The 22,180-nt window shown below is 42.3% G+C and overlaps 1 long non-coding RNA gene across 1 annotated transcript in view; it reads right to left on the reverse strand.

The window, feature by feature from the left end:
- The window catches only part of LOC120232193, a 76,214-nt gene extending 70,737 nt beyond the window's left edge, over positions 1–5,477 (reverse strand). Inside the window, exons 1-2 of the long non-coding RNA XR_005528517.1 lie at positions 5,331–5,477; positions 591–702 (exon numbers count right to left, since the gene is read on the reverse strand). This is a non-coding gene — a long non-coding RNA (uncharacterized LOC120232193). The remainder of the gene's footprint in view (positions 1–590; positions 703–5,330) is intronic.
- Positions 5,478–22,180: the final 16,703 nt, after the last annotated feature.

Here is a 22,180-nt window from a genome sequence, read left to right on the forward strand (position 1 = left end):
GTAAGCCAGGAGACAAGACGCAACTGGCGAGAGCAAATGTTCAAGAAGCCAAAGAAAAGCCGAAAACGCAGCTTGAGCAGCAGCCCTGGGCAAACCTGCACAAGAGGCAAAGTTGTAACCATCCCAACTTTACCTCATTATCAACTTCCCAGACACTACATCCATCTTCAGCTGCCTTAAATATGCCCCAAATCCTCCAATGAGCCCAGACATGCCCCGAGACTAGTGTCTGACTGAAAATACAAGTGAGGTTTAACCTCCCCAGGGATGCCTCAACAGTCCCCGGCCAGCCCTCCACCCAGGCAGGCACAACTGGTGTAATGGAAAAAGCAGAGGTTTGTGGCCAGAGAGACCTGGTTCTCCACCCTCATTCCACCACTCACTATCTTGTGACTGCGGGCAAGGTACTTACCCTCTTTTAAACTCAGTGTTCTTGGCCATACACTGTAGATAATAATGCCCGTCCATATACATTGGAGAAAGATTGAAATATTAACATGCTCTTCGTTCTTTATCGTATCCATCCTCCTCTTGTAAGGGAAATCCATAAATCTCAGCAAAAATAAAATGGGCACTGGCAGCAATCCCACCTGAATAGGGAGGCCCACCTGCGGCCTGCTATCGTTGGTCACCTTGGCTAGGAGGCGGGAGAGGGGTCCTGGTGCAGATACCCAGGGCATCACCCTAGCAGGAGCCAGGCCTCTGGAAAAAATGTATGGAAGAAGCTATCAGTAATATAATCCCCCTAAGAAACAGCATAAAAAGCAAAACACATTCTTAGTTGCTTCACAAAGCCCTGGGTCCTAATGGTCTGTCCTGGCCGTCGTGAAGAGAAGAAAGTAGGACTCGGTTTTATATACAGAGGTGACGTCACTGGGATTCACCGTCTGGTCCCTGGTAATACCTCCGGGCTGACCTGCCCCAGCTGCTCCCCTGTACTCTCTCTCAGGCAGCCTGTGCTCGGTCCCAAGCCAGCCAGCTTTTCCTCACCACTGCCGAGCTTCTGGTTTCCTGGCTCTGTGCTGATCGTGCTACTCTTCTCTCCACTTAGACAGCCCTCCTTTCCTGTTTGCCCCTCACCACCCCCACATATACATGTTCCAGCTAAGATGGACCCTCCTCCAGTCAGGACAAGGTAGTAGAAGCCAGGGCCCAGGGTGGGTGTCTGTGGCCCAGAGCCCAGGGGTTTGCTGGAGCCAGCCAGGGTGCCGCTGTGCACACCGCAGACCTGGGACTTACTCTGGTATGTGTCTCTAAACCAGAATGCCCTTAGAACCAATTCAGGAGCTCTAAACAAAATATATAGACAGCCAAAGCCCATCCCAAACCTACGAAATCAGAATACCTTGGGAGGAGGGGATACCTGAGCATTTGTATTTTTTAAAATATTTATTTATTTTTAAGAGAGAGAGAGAGAGACAGAGTGTGAGCAGGGGAGGGGCAGAGAGAGAGAGAGGGAGACATAGAATCTGAAGCAGGCTCCAGGCTCTGAGCTGTCAGCGCAGAGCCCAATGCAGGGCTTGAACTCACGAACCACGAGATCAGGACCTGAGCTAAAGTCAGACGCTTGAGCAACTGAGCCACCCAGGTGTTTTAATTGGTTTTTTAGAAATATTTATTTATTTTTAAGAGAGAGAGAGAGACAGAGTGTGAGCGGGGAAGGGGCAGAGAGAGCTGGGTATCTGTATTTTTAAATGCCTCCCACTTGGATTCTAATGTGCAGCTCTAGCTAAAACCCACTGCTAGATAAGGACTTTTCTATATAAAAGAAATCGGATGCCATGGTATTACTTCAAAGACTCTACAAATAGGGCTAATGGAAAATAACACAGAAAGCAGGTGTTGGACACCCTGAACATTTACAAATCAAAGGGGCCAGGTAATAAATAGTTTGGGATGTTCAAAGACCCGAGTAAGAAATCCATGAAAGGTTTCATTATTTCTCGTGATTTATTGGCTAGCAGAGGGGTGGAAAGAAGCAAAAACTGAAAATGCCTGACATTTGTCCTGAAATTAACCAGCACCTGTAGGTCTGTAATCAGCAACAGTCATAAGTAAAAATATATTTGTAAATATATCTAGGAAAGTAGAAGTCTCAGGAAACAAGCAGAAAGGCTTGCTTAAGGACAAAGCATACAACGACGTGATAGCTCATGTTTTTGTTTTAGAAAGCATAAGTATGGTAGGAGGAAAGAAACCCAGCAGATACTGCATTTTCAGACTTGAGTTGCAGCATTTTGCAGAGCAACTCATGAAATTTTGATTGCTAACATGGTTCAAATGGCCAGAGAGAGCAAGTCACATGGTTTGAATACTAGCAAAAGATTATGAAGGAAAGGTAAGACTCTGGCAAGTTTCCCACTAGAAAAGGTGCTCAGCAGGGTGTCCTGGGGTCAGTGCTTGCTCACTTTAGATTTAATTTAACATTCTAGTTAGCAGTGTGGAAAAGAGAACAAAAGACCCCTGAAAGAAATCTGAAGAAGACTTGGAAATGAAGATGTTGGCAAACCCAGAGAGAAGAACAAATTGAGATAGATGAACCCACAAGGTTTAACCTATGGAAAAAAAAAACAAACAAACAGCATAAAGCTGAGATTATTTATAAAAAGGCAAACTAGCTCATTGGAGGGACAAAAGTACCCAGACCACAAGAATGTCTAAACTGACAGAGAAGGAAGAGTAGTGGAGAGCACCCTGGTGTGTGGGAGGGTCAGGCTGTACAGGAGTCAGCAAGCTGCCCCCACCCCCTGACCCATCCTTCAGATGAGCATCAGACACAGCATGGACAAAGGCAAAGCATGCTGACTGTATTGATTACCAGCCATAGATGGCTTCTTTCTAGAAAAATAAAACATTACAAGACATGTCTAATAACCAAAAATAATCCACCCCAAGTTCTTTTTCCCAACCGTTGCCATACTGTGAACAAATAGCCAAACTCTAGAAAGTCTTCATCCTTCTACAGCAGCCTGATCTAAGAAGGAAAAATGGAGGTTGAGTTTGCTGGTCCAGGGGAGAAAGGGATCTCAAAAACTGCCACTGACTGAGAGCCTGCTGTGGCCATAGCCCGTAATAGACATGTAAATTCACATTGCTCCGTTTCATACAACAGCAGAGCTGTAAGGCAGCTATTTACACTGCTGAAGAGGTTAAGCAGCTTGCGTGCGAATACACACAGGGTGAGTGCAATTGGCTCTATCTGAATTTGTCCCCTGATCTCTGGGTCTGTGCTCTTTCCCTCTCCTGCTCCTCCCTCGTTGTAATCCTGACCTCCATTCCACCTCTCTGCCTCTGTCTCTAGAGCCTTAGGAGTGTTGCTGGAGAGTGCTAGCACACCAGCCCTTTCACTGATGCTCAGCCAATGAGCAAGCTTCTCCTTTATGCATATATTGATGGTTCCCACCAATCTCATTGCCCCTGTGGCTCCCTACCAAGCCAGGGAGGACAAAGATCCCCTTCTTCTGGGAGTGCCACCACTCCTTGGAAATGTTTCATGGAAGATTCTAGGGAGTCAACTTCTGGCCCAACGGGTTAAGAATCAGGCAGAAGGAGGGGCGCCTGGGGAGCTCAGTTAAGTGTTAGACTCTTGATTTGGCTCAGATCATGATCTTACGGTTCGTGAGATTGAGTATCATGTACAGCTCTGTGCTGACAGTGTGGAGCCTGCTTGGGATTCTCTCTCAAAATAAATAAATAAACATGAAGCGAAAAAAAGAATCAGGCAGAAGGCATTAAAATGGAGCTATGTGGTAGTTAGCCATTTAAAATGACATGAAGGAAAATGCAGGATCCCCTGAGATGAGCAGACAGAGCAGTTTAGAGGGTAGTCACTGGAGCTAGAGTGTCTGGATGTATATCCTGGTTCCAGCATTTTCTATCTGAGCTTGAGCAATTCTCTCTGCCTCAGTTTCCTCTTCAGTAAAATGGGTTGTAGGGGACATTCAAAGTGAAGTACTTAGAAGTGCTCCTCGATGCCAGAAAAACAAAAATGGAACAGAGGCAAAGATTCCAGAAGTGTCAAAATACATTCTAAACATCCCTCAATGAAGAATTTTCACATACTTACTTCACTTGTTTACTTCTCCAGGGACTATTCCATGTTTCTCCTGTTTTCTGTAGACTGATTACCCCTCGAGTTGTGCTTGTAACTATTTATCCCAAGGGAAATGGGAAATAACAAGCAAACAAAGCGTGCACTGAAGCTGGGTGGCTGCCGATGACGGGCCTCCTTGCGCAAAAAGAAAAAAGGAGCAATGATGGGGAAGCTGGGTCCCCAAAAGCCCAATAAACATTTTTAGCAATAACAGATTCTTCTTGCTGACTTTAGATAAGGCTATTATATTGGAGACCACCTGGGCAAACGGAGAAGCTGCTGAGATTTTGAAAATTTCTATCTGAACACAGGTGCCTCAACCCAAGCAAAAAAAAAAAAAGAAAGAAAGAAAGAAAGAAAAAGAAAAGAGAACAGATGAAGTCCAAATAAGCCTGCCGGTGCCTCTTCTTACCATCTGCTGCAAAAGCTGGTCCTGTTTCTGCCATCAAGGAGAGAGGATTGGACAAGGCCCCCACTTCCTCAGTGGGGTGGGTCCCCCACAAAAGGGTTTCCTAGCACATGGCCTCCAACATGAGCAATAGAAAGCACAAGGAACAAGGAAATGATAGTATACATGGTTCTGCTTCAGCAACTGGCCCCAAAGGCAGCTTTGGATGCCATTTTTGGATTTCTTGAGCTTTTCCAATATCTAGAACATAGTAGGTTCTCAAAACATATCTGCAGGATGAAGAAACTCAAAGAATGCATGCAAGGGGTGGCCAGGTCACTGTAATCCAGTCCCAGAGGAAATAGGGAAAAAGCATTTTGCTAAACAGAGCACGCAATGGTTAAGAGTCATCCCAACATGGAAGAGAGAGAGTCTTGGCTTCCAGCCTCAAGACTAGTGTGTGAAAGGATTTCCCAAGGCTCTGGTTATAAAGGCAAATCCTAGAGGTGCCTGGGTGTCTCAGTCCGTTAAGCATCTGACTTCAGCTCAGGTCATGATCTCACGGTTTGTGGGTTCAAGCCCCACCTGGGGCTCTGTGCTAATAGCTCAGAGCCTGGAGTTGGCTTCGGATTCTGATTCTCTCTCCCTCAAAAACAAACATTAAAAAATCTTTAAAGGCAAATCCTAGAGCTCCACTCCCCAGGAACAGAGATTCTAGGATGAGACTCAGGAATTTGCTTTTTTTCTTAAAAAAAAAAACAAATTCCATATGTGATGTCAAACCAGGTGGTCTGTGGCTCACACTTTGAGGAACAACTGCTCTAGGTCCCCCTTCACTGGTCACCTTACCTTGAGTGATGATCTGATCAAAGATGATGTGAATGCTGGCCACCTCTTCCCCACAGGAACTGCTTAGCATCTCAAAAATGAATGGACGCCACAGCCTCCAAGACCTAAATGCAGACAGAAATCTTCCAGAGGAGCTGGAAGCCCACTCATCAGCAAACAAGTCTCAGGTCAACCAGAAGAGAAGTTTCTGGTGGGGACGAGCAGTAAGAAAAGGTGAGTAACATTGTCCGCATGACAGCCCCTGCTCCACTGACATTCCTGTCACATGAAGTAAGAGCCATCTGCATGAAAGCATATGTCCCTAGGAAAGAAAATTCCTGGAAAACATAGAGGTCTTTATTGCTTAGGTTTAGAAAGAGGACAGGGTCAATCCCTCCATTATGATAAAATATGGGTAAATTGAGAGCTCAGTGTCTTGCAAAGCATTATAAAAATTTAATTTTATCTTATCACTGGCTTAATTCTTGAGGGCAGATCTTTAAGAGGAACAAAGTCACAATGAGCATTCCCCTGCGAACCCTGACGGAGACAGAATGAGACTTCAGAGCTGAGCATGTCCACTGGAAAAGCTGGCTGGTCTTGCAGGGTGTTTGCCTGCAGGCTGGAGTCTCAGACACACAAAACTCACCGTTCGGGAAACAGCCCCTCCCGGGACCGGGATTTCAATGCCTCACCAGGTGTGTGTGAGAGAGAGAAACCAAACAGAACTGAGAAGGAACTAGTAAGCTCAACTCCCAACCCTAATCCACTGAAATGAAATGCAATCTGCTCACTGATCCAGACGAAGGGACCAGAAAGACAATGCTAGGCCCTCACCTGGAAACTGTTGGAATGCAGTCTGTCAGCATCGGGCTCCCTTCTCTGGAGCAACCTGATGCCCTGCCTTCTTCCAGACCAAGAATCTTTTCTGGTCTGTTCAACTAGCATCGATTGAGTGCCTAATGGATACTCTGGGAAGTGCAGGGAACCGATCCCCTCAGCTCGGCACACGTGAGTATACCTGGGCATTGGCCAGCATCCTACTTGAGACAAGAAGACACCTTGAAAGTCCCCTGTGGAATTTTAAAGAATAGTAAATGATCAGAAATTCAATCAATAAGATCCGAAAGCACGAGCTACTTAAAAAGGAACTGTATCCCAAATTTGTTTGTTTGTTTGTTTTTAATTCATCACTTAGAGGTCCATCTCATTAGTCCAAAGGTATAGTTGATTGATCCTCATCAGTTATACAGTCTAAACCTAATGAAGTCACAGTGCAGGTAAAATTATACCTGTACAGTGAAAACAAGGGAAACATTTCTGCTACATGACTATCATGAACTTTGTAATTAAAAATTGTATTATGACTTTATAAAATAATTTTTTAAACATTTAAAAGTTATCTTTAATGACGACAGCCTCAGGACATATTTCATTAGAATTTGCTGAGAAAGAGGAGATTTTTACAAAGAGGAAGAGGAAACCTGGACTGAGAAGGACTTTAGACTCTTATCTCACATGCTTTTAAAAAAATGACACTTCCGGGGCGCCTGGGTGGCTTAGTCGGTTAAGCGTCCGACTTTCGCTTAGGTCATGATCTCGCAGTTTGTGGGTTCGAGCCCCGCGTCGGGCTCTGTGCTGACTGCCAGCTCAGAACCTGGAGCCTATTTCAGTCTGTGACTCCCTCTCTCTCTGACCCTCCCCTGCTCACGCTGTCTCTCTCTCTCTCTCCTAGAAATAAATAAAACATTTAAAAAAAATTTTTAAAAAATGACACTTCCTCTTGATAAGAAAAATCATACATGTTGTGGATATGTTGAAAATTTTGAAAAACACATTAAAAATCAAAAGTAAAGCTTATAGATTATGCATGGCCAGCGGATGCAACTACTGTTAACATTCCACTGTATTTCTGTCCAAGTTTTTTATCCTAAACATATAGGCATGTATTTTTTAATTGGAAGATATAAACATTTTTTTTGTCATCTGCTTTTTCATTTTTTACTATACGGTTGCCCATTTTATCACCCTGTCATCAACACTGTGTTTATTAGATTTCTTCTTAATTCTGGCCAAATTGATAAGCCAAAAATTATCTCATCTTAATTTTTACTTGTCTGATCACTAGAGAGATTGGCCTTTGCTTTCCTTTGTAATGACCACTTATATTTTTTTATATATACGTAAATTATCTTTTGTGTCTTCTGCCTACTTTTCTGCTGGAGTATTCGTAGTTTTCCTGGTGGAAAAGATTATGAATATATAGGAATATCTCCTTGGCCATATGCATGTCATAGATATTTTCACTGTCCTTTAATTTTGACTTTGTTCATGGTGCCATTTAACAATCAGAATCTTTAGTTTGTGTATAATCAAATCTACCCATATTTCCCTTTTCAGTTTCTTCCTGTTTTTAAGTATAGAAACTACTTCCCCACATGATCCCCCATCCAAGTTCATTTTCTTCAAGTTGGTATGATTTAATATTTATATTTTGAAAAAACTAATGTATTTACACAATTATAAGGCCAAATTTATAGATTTATATATATACACAGAAGTCTTACCTGTACCCTTTCCTCCCTCACCCCCTCACTCCCATTCTTTAGAGATAATCATTATTATTAGTGTCTTGTTTACCCTTTTTGCAAAGTTTAAAACAATTCTCCATTTGATTCTTCTGAAATTAATACATTGTATTACATATTGAAAAGCATTCTGTTTTTCCACTAAATTTTCTAATTGGTGATGATTAATATCAAAATGTTGATTTCTGAACATTTATTTTTTAATATATTCTTCATGTTGAATTTTTAATAATTTTTCAGTTTGTTGTCTTGGGTTTTTAGATAGACAATCATATCACCTTTTGTACTTACACTGATAATCTCATTCTGTATCTCCAAATAGTATATTCTTATTCTAGCTCTTATTTTGTTACACTGAAATAAATCAGCATCTTTCTTTGTGATACATTTATAATTATAACTTATAATACTACTTATGATTTTTAATCATAAGAATCTTTCCCAGCTCTCAAAGATAATGACGAATGCCATTGGAGTTGCTGTTATCATTTATATTGGTTAGGATGGGCTAAGTTATGTTGCTTTCCTAAACAACCATGAAATCTTAAAAGCTTAAAACAATGAAGGTTTTCTCTCACTTAGAGAAATCATGACCATGCATCAGGAGAAGCCCAGTTCCATGTGAGCCAGACTCCAGGACAATCAAATACAATCGAATGTTGTCAGCTATTGTTGCTCAGGCTCAGGGAAGGAAAGGTGGAAACTTGTGTACTGGCTCCCACAGCGTTCTGTCTGGAAGGGACACATGTCATTTCCAATTACATTTCATTGGCCAAATCAAGTCATCTAACCATGGCTGCTTGAAAAGAACATAGAAAAAGGATAGAAATTCTATCCTACCATTTGCCATAAGGAAAACAACGTGGAAATATGGGTGGACAGCACTAACAAACTACTATGTCAGTCTAAAGCACACATATACACCCACCCACAAATGACCATGAATAGATTCTTCACTGTTGATGATAGTTTTTAACCTGTCTTGGGGCTTTGGTGGTGATGGAAGTAATCCATGTTATATACACTAACAAACTAGATGATTTTTATATAGACTCTCTAATCCAATAATGCTCACCTTCCAATTCAAAGATTGAATTTTTTAAATTTATGCATTGTTGGGGCTTTTACTTACTTCTTCCTTTCTCCTTAGAGAGTCTAAATTAATTAAATTTTACTGTAATTTGCTGGTGGCTGATTTCCAGATTTAGGTTCATAATCATGAATAAAATAGCTCATAATTTAATTTAAAATGCAAGTAATCCCTATGAGGCTATAGTTTACTTCCAAATCTTACTCATTTCAGAAACCTATGCTCAAGAGACGTCATTGCTTTATGACACTGATCAATAGATGATCACATATTCATAAATGTCCAGTAATTACTAAATAATTCAGTGTGGTAAGTCATTTCTAATCATCTCTAAAGTCAAAGATATTATTTAATCTTTCCTCATTTGGGATTAATTGCACTTATTATATAAAGCAACTGTTTGCCCTAAAGAAAGTGGAGTCATTCAATCCTCAGCATCCCAAACAGAACAGGATCTTCCATTTCCATGGCCTCCATCATGCCCACAGGGTTGGCATACCTAAGACATGAAATCACATAGAAATTCTCTTAGGAATCCCCCAAAACATGTCTGTGAATCAAGAGCCAGCAAATACACAATTATGGTATTAAACCACTGATGAGCAACACAGAAAACCTGCATGTTTTTATAGCATGCACTCCTTAAGAGATTTATCCATTGACGTTAAAATCCCAAGCAGAAATTCTCCTTGGCATGGAGGGTACCAACTGTGGTAGTAACATTTGTTGAGAACTTACCATAGGCCATCCATTATGCAAAGTACTGGCCCCATCTTCTCATTTAAAGCTCTCATCTACCCTGAGAAGTAGGAATTACTTACTACTTTTATTTGACCAGAAGTACACTGAGTCTAAAGAGGGGAAATGTTTTTACCAAAGTCAGACAGCAGGAAGACCAGTTAGGAGGGATTTCAATGTTGTAAATAAAGTGTCGGTAGGTTGGACAAGGTCATGATGGTGGAACTAGAGAAGAGGGCATTTGGAATATGCTTTGCAGCAGAATGAGTACCAGGATTCTGGCTTGAGTACTACGATGATAGCCCTTATTTACATGAGAAAGACTGGGAGAGAAATAAGTCGGTATGTGCCCCACCCAAACCAAAAAAAAAAAAGTGAAAAACACTTTGTAATCATAATACATATAATAATACATATAATACACACATATGCATATACACATTTTTTAAACATGATTCTGGAGGGGAATGTTCTTTCACTTGCTGTTTTTCATATTGTCCTAGGACAGGAGACCCTCAATCATGAGGATTTTGGTTGTTTGGGGTTTAGTTAATGATTTGGTCCATTAAAGCAGGGCACACACAGCAGAGGAGAAATCTAGCACCAAACCATCCTTCAATGGACCCACCCCTCCTCTGGTTTCCATTAGCCTTAGCACTTAGCGAAATTAGCACTGTTTAAAAATGGCTATTCTTTGTCCTCCTCTGAGTACTTGTCTAACTTGTAACCCAACTCTTCTTTGCCAGCCCAGAATTTTATGAACACTGAGCAAGTGCCCCATTTTGGGTGACAATTCTGAATGCATGCTCCTAACTGTCATAGGGTGTCTTCTATTGTTTTTACCTTCACTGTTTTCCTTCACTGGTGTTTTTGACCTGTGTCTGAAAATGCCTGGTTTGTACCATTTTAATTTTATACCTTTTTGTGTCATTTTTTTAAGTTTTCAGAAATAATGGATATTCAAAGAATAAGCACTCGGAGTCAAAAGGTGGAATTAAACAGAGCATGGGATGACCATTTGAGTCATGACCAAACGGGCCCAGAAAATCCTTTCCAGTATGTTCGGCAAGGTTGTCTGTCCAGGCTCCAAAACATCGTACATTTTGGTACTCCCAAACAAGTTCTTGACCACTCAGAATAAGCCACCAAATCTGAGGAGATGGCATACAATTAATTCTATCAGTTATTTGGTTCACCGTAGATGAAAACCATGTCCTGCCTTGTGAATAGCCAAAGAACTCTATTATGTGAAGAAAAAGGGAGCAAATCTAATCACAGGTATAAATATCCTTCTAGAACCGCACTTTAGATAGCATAGTCCATGGAACAACAGTTTCCTGGGATATTAACAAGTGTCCTGAAAGGGAAAAAAAGATCTGTGGTCATGTAGCTAATGCTAAATTAAATATGCCTGAACAATTTTCTTTATATAGACTTGTCTATATCTTTTTTTTAAATTTATTTCTGAGAGAGAGAGAGACAGCGTGAGCAGGGGAGGGTCAGAGAGAGAGGGAGACACAGAATCTGAAGTAGGCTCCAGGCTCTGAGCTAGCTGTCAGCACAGAGCCTGACACGGGGCTTGAACCCAGAAACCATGAGATCATGACCTGAGCCAAAGTCGAACACTTAACCCACTGAGCCACCCAGACGCCCCTCTATATCTTTAACTTGATGTTAATATGCATTCTAAATCTCTAATACAATATTAAATATGCACTTAGCTGTTTCCCAAATTTATATAATCACAGAATCCTATTTTTTGAGAAATGTTTTATGGCACATATTTTGGGAATCTCTAAGGGAAAGAAAAACATAAATAAGTGTTTAGTTGAAAAGACAACCTCATTTAAAATTAGCACATGAAGGGAAGGCGACCATTTGGATCACGGGAAACCAAGTCCTCATACCTAATATGAAGCCCATTTTCCCATTTGTTTGTTAATATAAAGATGTCCTTGTAAGGGATTCTCAGCACCTGTAAACACGTGTAGTAAACTGACCCTTATTCATTCTCATACTACCAACTGTAATGATACCAAGTCTTGGACCAAATTCCAATTCACATACAGGCATTTACTAGATAAATATTTACTAACAGCTCTTACAGCATGTTTGGTCATGCAGGAGAAGTCCTAATTTTCTGTCTTTTTAGATGCTCTCACTAGCACCTTGAGTGGCGTTTCTAGTATATGTGCTGCCGAAGCAAGCACATTGAGTGGCGTTTCTTCAAGGCACACCTGACAACATTCCAGAGGAAGGATTCCCAGAGTCCATATCAGGCAACTAGAAATCCTTCAACTAAGTGGCTGGAGGGTGGCTCAGTCAGTTAAGCATCCAGCTTCAGCTCAGGTCATTGATCTCAGCACTTGTGAGTTCGAGCCCCGCATCTGGCTCTGTGCTGACCGCTCAGAGCCTAGAGCCTGCTTCAGATTCTGTGTCTCTCTCTCTCTCTGCCCCTCCCCCACTCATGCTCACTCTTTCTCACTCGCTCTCTCTCCTTCTCTCTCAAAAGTAAAATAAACATTAAAAAATTAAAAAAAAAAAAGTAACTGGATATAAGACAATTTAGGAATCAAGTCTCAGACACTATTCCTGAGGGAAAGACTATAGGCTTTGCTGGATTCTTATGCTCTCTTTATTACAGGTCATAGAATGGCTCTAGTAATTTAGCCAATCTATATAACTGTATTAATTGTCTAGGGTTTCCCTAAGAAAGGTACTATAGATTAGAAGACTTGAATAGGAAAAACTTATATTATCATAGTTCTGGAGACTAGGAGTCCAAAATCAGGATGTCAGCAGATTTGGTGTCTCCTGAGTCCTCAGAAAGCCACCCTGATTGCTGTGTCCTCCCACGTTCTATCCTCTGTTCATGCACACCCCTGGTGTCCCAGTGTGCGTCCAAAATCTATTGAACACCAGTCGTATTGGATCAGGGCCCACTCTAATGGCCTCAGTTTAACTTAATCATTTCTTTAAGGGCCCTATGTCCAAAGACAGCCACATTCTGACGTACTAAAGGTTAGAGATTCAACCTAGGCACTTTGAGGAACCATGATTCAGTCCATAATAATATCCTAATTGCTGATTTCATCGAAATGGTATAACTAATGTCCATCTTGTTAATTCGTAAGTCACTAATTTTCACAGTGAGGACCCATTTCTGATTTTTACTGTGCTAATCAGTAGTTTCACCACTTCTTTACATCACTGGTTTTGCAATCAGGTACAAGGCACCCACTGACAGAAGCTACTAGCAAGGGAGCCTGGTGAAATAAGTTTCTGGCTTTTGCACCGGGAGGTGGGGACTTACATAACTGAGCTCCTTCTTTGCAGTATCTGTACTGCTCCCCATATTTCAGCATACACGGTATGACATCACACATATGCCAGCTTCAACTCTAGGGACAGCCAATTACCTCGGTGGAGAAACCACACTCAAGGGCTGGTTCTACAGCAACAATCAGGAGGCAACGACAAACAAATGCTCCAGCTGTTCCTAAACTCAGCAGCGTCCTTACTGGAGCCACCTGGAGCGGGATTAGGCTGTATTCTTTTAAGTGGTTGTCTGCTTCCCAGAGATTCGGTGCCTTACCTCGCGGATAATTCTTGAAATAATTCCCTTCTATGCTTAAAGTGGACAGAATTAATTGCTTTACAGTCAAGTCGTTACCAAGCTTTGGATGTCCAGAAAGCGCATACAGTGGAGTCGTCTCCTTTCTCACGTAATCAATCACAGGTTGACCAGCTGGTCAGCCAACATTTAGGCATCTTGGACCTAAAGCAGAGAAGAAAAGAATTTGAGAATTATAGTATATCCGAACGGGAATGTACTGTAGCAATTATCTAATACAGATGAAGAAACAGAGTTCTAGAGAAAAAAAAGATTGCTCAAGATCACCCTTGTGTTCCTCCCTATCGCCAAAAGGATGTTTTAAAGTAACTCCTGGGACAGCTGGGTGGCTCAGTTGGTTAAGCGTCTGACTTCGGCTTAGGTCATGATCTCGCCATTCCCGAGTTTGAGCCCCACATCAGTCTCTGTGCTGACAGTTCAGAACCTGGAGCCTGTTTCAGATTCTGTGTGTGTGTGTGTGTGTGTGTGTGTGTGTGTGTGTGTGTGTGTCTGACCTTCCCCCGCTCAGCTCTGTCTCTCTTGCTCAAAAATAAATAAACATTAAAAAATTTTAAAGTAACTCTTATAACTCATTTCATAATTTTCAACCTATGAATTATTTTTCTTTAGATTTATTTAATCTCTAAACCTATCCATGTCACATTGGAAGATGAATACAATGGGTATTCCTAGTTGTTGGGGCTGTTAACTTAGGAGAGAACAATTTTCTGTTTCACACTTGACTCATACTCTGTGGTGGTGGAGAGAAGTAGCAAGAAAAGAAAACACAGCTGGGTCTTTCCTAGAGACATGCCAGAGCCAAGGTGTGCTACCTGTGCAACCTTTCACCTTGGCAGGGATCCCCCGGCCTTGGCAGTGACTCATTAGAGGGTCATCTGGGCATGTCTTGCTCTGTCCATCTCTGTTTGACACAACAACTCAGCTAGACTTTAGATCAGCATCCTAGTACATGGCAGTGTTCCCTGGGTGGGGGAACCAGGTGGGAAAAAGACCCTTGTGCCTGAACCTGGCCCACACGTCCTCCCCAACCAGGCCGGGCTAGGCAGGAGAGGCTCTGTTGCTTTTTCTGTGGATGTCATCCGGGGTAATTCATTCCTCTGTGTTTGCCTTCTAGCCATAACTGTGGTTGGAGGTTTTTTTTTTTTCTTTCGTTGAGTTTTTTGTGTGCGTTTTAAACCTAAACTGTTCAAAGAAAATATGTGTTGTTTTTGGACCTCTGCAAAGCATGTTTTCTGAATTAGATGCATTTTCACAGAGAATTAGTCTTAAAACCCCTGTGAGGTTAAAAATAGACCAAGAGCTACCTGTATCCTCTCTCTTTGGAATTTAAAGTGTTTCTGTGAGTGGGTTATTGATTTTTCTTTTGGGGGTGGGTGCAGAGGCAGTAGCATAATTAAGCAGGTCAAGAAAAGAAAGAAAACCTTAAGACTTACTTACGTTGATAATAAAGCTTATTCTGGATATTCATTCATTTATTCATCCACACCTTCATTCACGAAAGGTGACTGTGTACCTATCAAGTTCACGACACCGTGCTGAGAGAAATATACAGGAAGGAGCCCGGAGCTTTTAAGAGCAGGATATTGATATACAAACAAATGGAAGGTACCCTGATTTGAGCTTGTGATTTTTGACTAATTAAAGCTCAGGAAAAGTGGTTTCGATGTTGCAAGCAACAGTGCCAACCAAGGAGTTATCAGATAGAACAATCCACAGTAAGTTTCATCAGCCAAGAAACCTCAATTCATTATACCCGTCCAAGGAGAAAGTTAATTACTGGCTTTGGTTAATTGCTCACCTGGCTCTGTGGTATTATCTTAACACAGAAGGCAAGAGAAGGCAAGAAGGAGTTGAAAGCACAATCCTTCCAAAATACACTGGGGAGAATCAAAAACACATATGTTCTTCTCTGGGACTCTTAAGACTGGTCAGGTTCTCTCGCCCATGTCCTAAAAGGGCTTAGTGGAAGCAAAAAGGCTAGGTGTGAATGTTACTATATTAGTTAGTCTTTCTTCTGTTCAGAAATATCCAAGCCTTTCTGAACAGAGTCCTTCGAGACCCAGCGTATACATCTCTGTGAACTCTGCACCCCCAACCCCCCACCCAACCAAGCCGATCTAGACCCCGACTCAGCACCCGCACACATTCATGCTTCCCCTCACAGTGCATCCCTCACTATCAGCATTGTGTATTTGTGGGCTTTTCTCCTTCACAGGCCTGGTAGGCATATGGTGGGTCTTCGGCACATAGCAGGCACTCAAAAAGTGATACATAATATTTAGGTTATGACAATTTCAGAGCATGTGTGTAAGGGAAAACATAACAAACACTCACTGTGCACACTTAAATAATACACACTACATTAAATGTGATTTACATCTATAAATAGAAAAAATCGGGCAAACAGCAAAACACCACCACCACCACTAACAACAATGTATCTCACAGGGTGCATGTAACCTGCCACATCTTCCAAATTACGAAAAGAGAGATAATTAGCCTGAAGGTAACTCCCGACTCTAATCACTAAGAGTACAGAGCCTATTTATTTTTAATAGTGGGGAGAGCTTTAGGACAGGATGTTGACACATGTACACACATGCACATTGAAGGCACCATGATTTGAGATACTGATCCTGGATCAATGAGAGCTCGTGTTGATGGAGCTCACTCTTCAAACTGCAAGACTATCACATGTAGAAAGCCTGTGACGTTATAATGAACACTTAGACAAGTTCATCTGCAAAGTTAGTCGGGTTACATAACTATTATTCTGCTATCCAGTCATGAGGTATCAGCGATAAGCAATTCATGTAGATTATTAGAATAACTAGCAAAGCCAAGTCATACTTTTCTTTCCCTCTTCTGGCTTCATTTTTCTCCAATGTCCATAGAGGTGTCAGCGTCTACGGCATTCCTAACAGCATGCACTTAGCAATGCCTACCACATACACACACACAGAAGCACAGGCACCAAAAGACAGAAATCTTATGCCCATTGTCCTGATGATCTTTCACATGCCTCTGGCTCTGTTGTCCTCGGGAGTGCTCCCCAGACTCCCTCCCTCTTCAATCTCCCTCAGATGCATCTCCTCCAGGGGAAGAATCAAGTTAGGTGGTCCTAAAATGTATATAGTTTGGGACATCTTATGCAGGGAAAATAGTACAAACCTATGAGTTCAAACCCAGGTAAAAACAGATGTTTGCAATGAGAAAAGTCACAGCAAACTAAAAAATACTCAACATAACAAATACCACAAACATCACAAAATCCAGAAAAATTAACAGAATATTTGTATTATACACTTCTGCAATGCTTTTCCACAGCCTACTTTGTGGCTCCATACATGTAAACCTTTGTTTCTGCCCCATTACACACGTGTATCCGTGGACATCACCTCTAACCCTGCACCTTCACGCTAGGACACCAGGTAGGCAATAGGAATGTTCACAGAAGCCCTTCCAGGGCAAGGAGGGCTAGCAATTACTTCACCAAACAAATAGATCTCTCTACTACGTCCTTTTAGGCAGATCCAAAACCTGCCTGTGGTCACTGTAACTCTCCAACATGAGAAGTATGACAGAGGCAAGTTACAGTGAAAAAGTCAACAGAGTTGTGGTTAAAATCTTCCTTTTTTTTTTTTTTTTCAAATGTTTATTTATTTTGAGAGAGAGAGTAGGGGAGGGGCAGAGAGAGAGAGAAAGAAACTCAGGCAGGCTCTGCACTGACAGATGAGGGGCTTGATCCCAGCAACTGTGAGATCATGGCTGAGCTGAAACCAAGAGTCAGATGCTTAACCAACTGAGCCACTCAGGCACCCCTAAAACCTTACTTTTCTACATGTTACCGAACATATGACCATGGGTCATCGCTAGAGCCTCTCCAGGGCCTTGGAAGGAGCCTAGGCACAGGAGGAACCCTGAAACTAAAGTCCCATCAACTTGTTGATAAATCCACCTCCACTCTCAAACCCACACCTCCTGCCATGGAATCCAACCTCTACCTACCAGATTTGACAAGACCATGAGGCTCAAGGTACCAAGCACCATGCCTTAGGGAAGGACAGACAGACTGACAAGGGAAACAGGAGGGGGAAGCCAGAAGGTGCCCTCTGCCTTCAGGTCTTGTGATGAAGAGGGATGGGGGCAATGGGTAGAATTCTGATGGGAGTCAGGTCTTCGAAGTCAAGCAAGTGGACTCGAGGTCATTGAGTAATGAGCATCTAACTCATTAAGATGAGGAGAGAGGGGGAGGAAGCAGGGGAAAGCAGAAGAGAAAATGAAAGAGTAGGGAAGGGGAAGGAAATAAAGAAGAAAGGGAGGAAGAGAAGAGAAAAAAAGAAGACGTTTCCTCTGTGTACACCTTTTCCCTAGGAAGCAGCAGTGTTTATCTGTGGGTCATAACATTTACAAGCTTTCTTCAGACTACACACTCATCCTCTTAAATTAGAAAGAGTGACAGTTCTCTTGGCTCGGCTCTGCAAAATGCCACTTGTCATGATCTCGCCATTAAAAAGGGGGAAAAGGGGGGGAAACCTCCCAGGAGACGGATATCACTTAAAACAAATGCCCGGTGGCCCTGCCATTTGGTCACTGTCCACATTCCCCAGTGGCATGTGAGTTTTTCATCCAGACTGAAATTGGACAACAATCTCCATGTCATATGCAATCTTCAAATTTCTTCATACAATAGTTGGAGTTTTCTTTATGTTTGCTTGTCTTACTCTTTTAACTGACTCTTGTAATTTTCTTCCAGGAAAAAAAAATAATAACAGAGAACTTGGAAAGATCACTTAATCTGAACTGTACATGTGGACTGTGCAGAAAATTTGAAAAATTATAATTTATAAATGGGTGGTTTGAAGTAGCATGTTGAACTTCAGAAAAGTTAAATTCTTCAGGAGGAATGTGTTTAATCTGCATCAGGAACAAACTCCCTCACGGAAATCCTGGAAACTCCATAGTTTCGTAGCTTTGCAGTGTCACAGACTTCCTTAGTGACAGGGACCGCTGGTAGCCACCTGCTTCCAGATCAACTACCATCCCTGCTGTTGGTGAAGACATCCAGAAAACATTGTACAACCTATCCCAGGAACATTCTAAAGTGTTGTTATAATCCTCACTTTCAGGAAAGCGTTATTTCCAAACACACTGCCATTACTCCACGTACATTGTGAAAATAAATAGATCAACACCTTTACACTCTCAATAAGTAAAAAAGGTACAGGATCAAAGCACATTCTATTCCTCTGCAAGGTAACTTGCCTGTACTTTTTCCAGCCCTCAAACTGCCTGTGAAGCTCCCAGACATGACCCAGGTACTCCCTAGGCCCTTGCGTTGTGGGCAGAACAACTAACCATGTCACTCTACAAAAGATTTGGCTGAGGATGGGCTGAAGGATTCTGTCATAGTTCCCGGTGAGCCTGCAGGCCAGAATTCCTCTAGTTCCATATGAATCAAAGTGATTCAAAGGCTGGGTAAATCAGAAGTGATAGTGCATTTCGAAAGCACTCAGCAATCCCAGCATCAAGCCAAAATGGAGCACCTCTCCCAGAAGCAGCAGTAAGTACTACAGAAAAGTCAAGGGAGAGAGTCAGGAAAACACCAGAGTCAGGGGCTCTGAGGAGAGCAGAGAGCAAAACAGAGGCATCTTTGGCCGACAAGGTGTGTTCAGTGTCTTCTGCTCTGCCCTTCCTTCCTTCCTTCACCTCCTGGGCTCCCACCTCTCATACCTTGGTCTTAAAAGGAAAATTGGAAAGCTCTTCTGCTGATTTTAATACTGAAACATCTTTGAAACCACATGAAATGAATCTCGAACAGCAGAGTGCTATCAAGGGAAAGACTGAGCTGGAGGTCAGGGTCCCCGAGCTGTTTTCTGGACTTCCACCACTGACAGGCTCTGTGATCTTTCTCAAGTCACTTCACCTCCCTTAACCAACTTCTTCATCTATTAACTGAGTGGTTGGACTAGATGGCTCTTCTTTCTGACTTAAAAAGTTCCCGGATTTTATTTTTGGAGGAGGAATTTCAAGTGCTGGGAATGAAAGAAGAGACTGAAAAGCAGGAGGTGTTCTTCAGATTGATTACACTAACATTGATCGGTGATTTCCCTTTCCCTTATCTGTAAGGCTGCCTTTGGAAGGGCACCTTTCTTGTGAGGTGACAAACACAGAAAAGAAAAAGTTCCCCCACTGAAACCCAAACTAACCCATACTTATGAATGCTCCGGAAGGACACTGAGATGATAAAGCATGAGAGTTGAATAGAGTACAAGGTCTGAGGATCTGATGCGTGACATGGTGACTACAGTTGATGATACAATATTATATAATTGGCATTTGCTAAGATAATAGAACGTAAATGTTCTCACACACACACAAGAAAGGTAAATGTGGGGGGTGATGGATATGTTCATGAACTCGATGGAGGCAACCCTATCAAATTGGCACATTGCATGTGTAGTTTCAATATCTGATCATTTGTCATTTTTACTTCAAGAAAGCGGAAAATAAAAGTTGGGTAGAGAGAGAAGTGTGAGAGGGGAGTTGGAGAGGCGGCTGCAAAACACAAGGCTTTTTCACCATCCACCCAAGTTAGCCCTGCACCTCCACTCAGAGGACCAACAGGTCTTTTGTTAAAGATGGCACCGGGGGTCTGTCATTATTTCTGGCAAGAGGGATTCCCTCATGTCCCTTTCTTGCTAACTCTCCCCACTTCCATTTCTGGGCCCAGGCTGAGATCTCACCACCTCCTTTATCCATCTTCTTGGCCCATGTCCTCGATTTCCTAGCAGGTCCATCAGCCGACTCCTTCCGTCGGGGTGAGCTACTCCCGGAAAACCTTTCCTTTGCGAACCCCCTGGACTGTATCTCAGCAGTGCATGGTATCTGCAATTAGTGTGGGCTGCTGGCAAAGGCACGGGAAAAGAGAGAGTGGCACAACTTCTCCAGAAAGCACTTGAATAAAGTCTGCCCAGAGTCTTTAAAATAGTTTACCCTACGACCTATTCTTATTTCTCTTATCATAAAGAAGTCAGAAGAAGTTCAAGCAAAGTACGAGTGAAAAGGCAATTCAGACAGATGGAAATGAGGGCTGCATTGGGATGTTTGTGGCTCTGAGTAACAGGAACAAATTGGCTTAAATAAGCAGCACATATCCAGAGAAATCTGAAGGTATGATAGCCTTCAGGACTGGTAGATGTAGCAGCTCGAAAATGTAGTCTAGGGGGTGCCTGGGTGGCTCAGTCGGTTAAGCGTCCAACTTCAGCTCAGGTCATGATCTCACAGTTCATGGGTTCAAACCCCGTCTCGGGTTCTATGCTGGCAGCTCAGAGCCTGAAGCCTTTCTTCAGATTCTGTGTCTCCTTCTCTCTCTGACCCTTCCCTGCTCATGCTGTCCCTATCTCTCTCTCAAAAATAAAAATAAAACATTAAAAAATTTTAAAAAAGGAAAGAAAATGTAGTCTTAACGTACAGGTTCTTTTTGTCTCTGCTTTCTTCTCCAGCAGTGGTCCCTTGCTAAGTTTGGCGCCCCTAGTGGCCAACAGCACTTATCGCATACTTGTTCACGGCCGAAGGGAACCGGAGAAAGCCTGATTTCACAGAGCTCTTTCTCAAAAATAAGAAAGAACTTTTCCCGGAAGCCTTCAGCAAACTTCTCATTGGCCAGAACTGGGTCACATGCAAATTCCCAAATCAATCACTGTCTAGGAAGGGGGCGATGGTGGTGGAGAAGGCACTTAAGCCAATAGTTCTACTTCTTCTTAACGAGATCAATTCCCAGAGAGTACTGCTTCAGTCCTGTGGGGAGGGGTGCGATGTATGGGAGTTCCCTCATGCACCCCAATAGCTAAGGCCTATCTACATGACATGGCACAGGTGGTTAGAGAGGTGGTCCAGTCCTTTTGGGCCATAAATTCATATGAACACAAGGGGACTTGGAAATTCAACTATTACAGCCCTTCCCACGCCTTACAACAGAGTAGTGATGATATTAGGGTACTTACAATACAGTCCTGATACATAAGAAAATAAAATTTATTCTGAAAAACTAAACAGTGAAGAACATAAGTGGATGGGTTACATGGCAGAGATAATGCATGTTCCAAAGTTTCTGAGAAAGAAGAAACAGAGCAACATAAAGCCCCTGGAGAACATCTCATGAAGGAGGGGGATGGGTGTTTGACTGAAGGATAAGAAAAATCTGTTGAAAACTTCCCTCTGGCCCTGACCATCAAGGCAGCTGAACTGAAGCAACTCTGAGCTACAAGCTAGGGAAAATATTCAGAGGCAACGAATTTGTGATGTCTTCATTTTAGAGATGACATGACTTCGGTCTATTCTAGAATTCCATGATTTTTGAGTGCTGCTCCCTTCAAAGAAATTTTCCACGGCTAAATATTTCCAGTATTAAGTCCCTCCACAAAATCACAGCCCACCTTGCTGTTCTTTGCTAGATAAACAAAATTTTTTCCTCAATTACCTTGCTTTCTTTAATCGCATGTCATTTTTAAACTAGCTATTACTGACAGTCCTTTCCTCCTATTTACTGGCAATGTTTTTCGGTCAATCCCACATCCAATTAGGGGAACTTGGAAAAAGGAAATCCTACAGCAAAATGCCATGTGCCTTACAATTTAATTTTAAATACAAAATTGTCAAGATGGCAACTTGGCAACGAGAGAACTGGCCCATCTCCCTGGAAGACCCATCATCCAGGTCCATGTCAGAGTATTGGCCTGAAATCCCAGCCTTTGTAAATGTGGATATACACACACAAGAGGGACACTATCCCCCAATTAAAGGTGTAGGCTTTCTTACA

Source organism: Hyaena hyaena, unplaced genomic scaffold, assembly GCF_003009895.1.
Source record: "Hyaena hyaena isolate Hyena2069 unplaced genomic scaffold, ASM300989v1 scaffold_70, whole genome shotgun sequence".
NCBI lineage: Eukaryota > Metazoa > Chordata > Mammalia > Carnivora > Hyaenidae > Hyaena > Hyaena hyaena.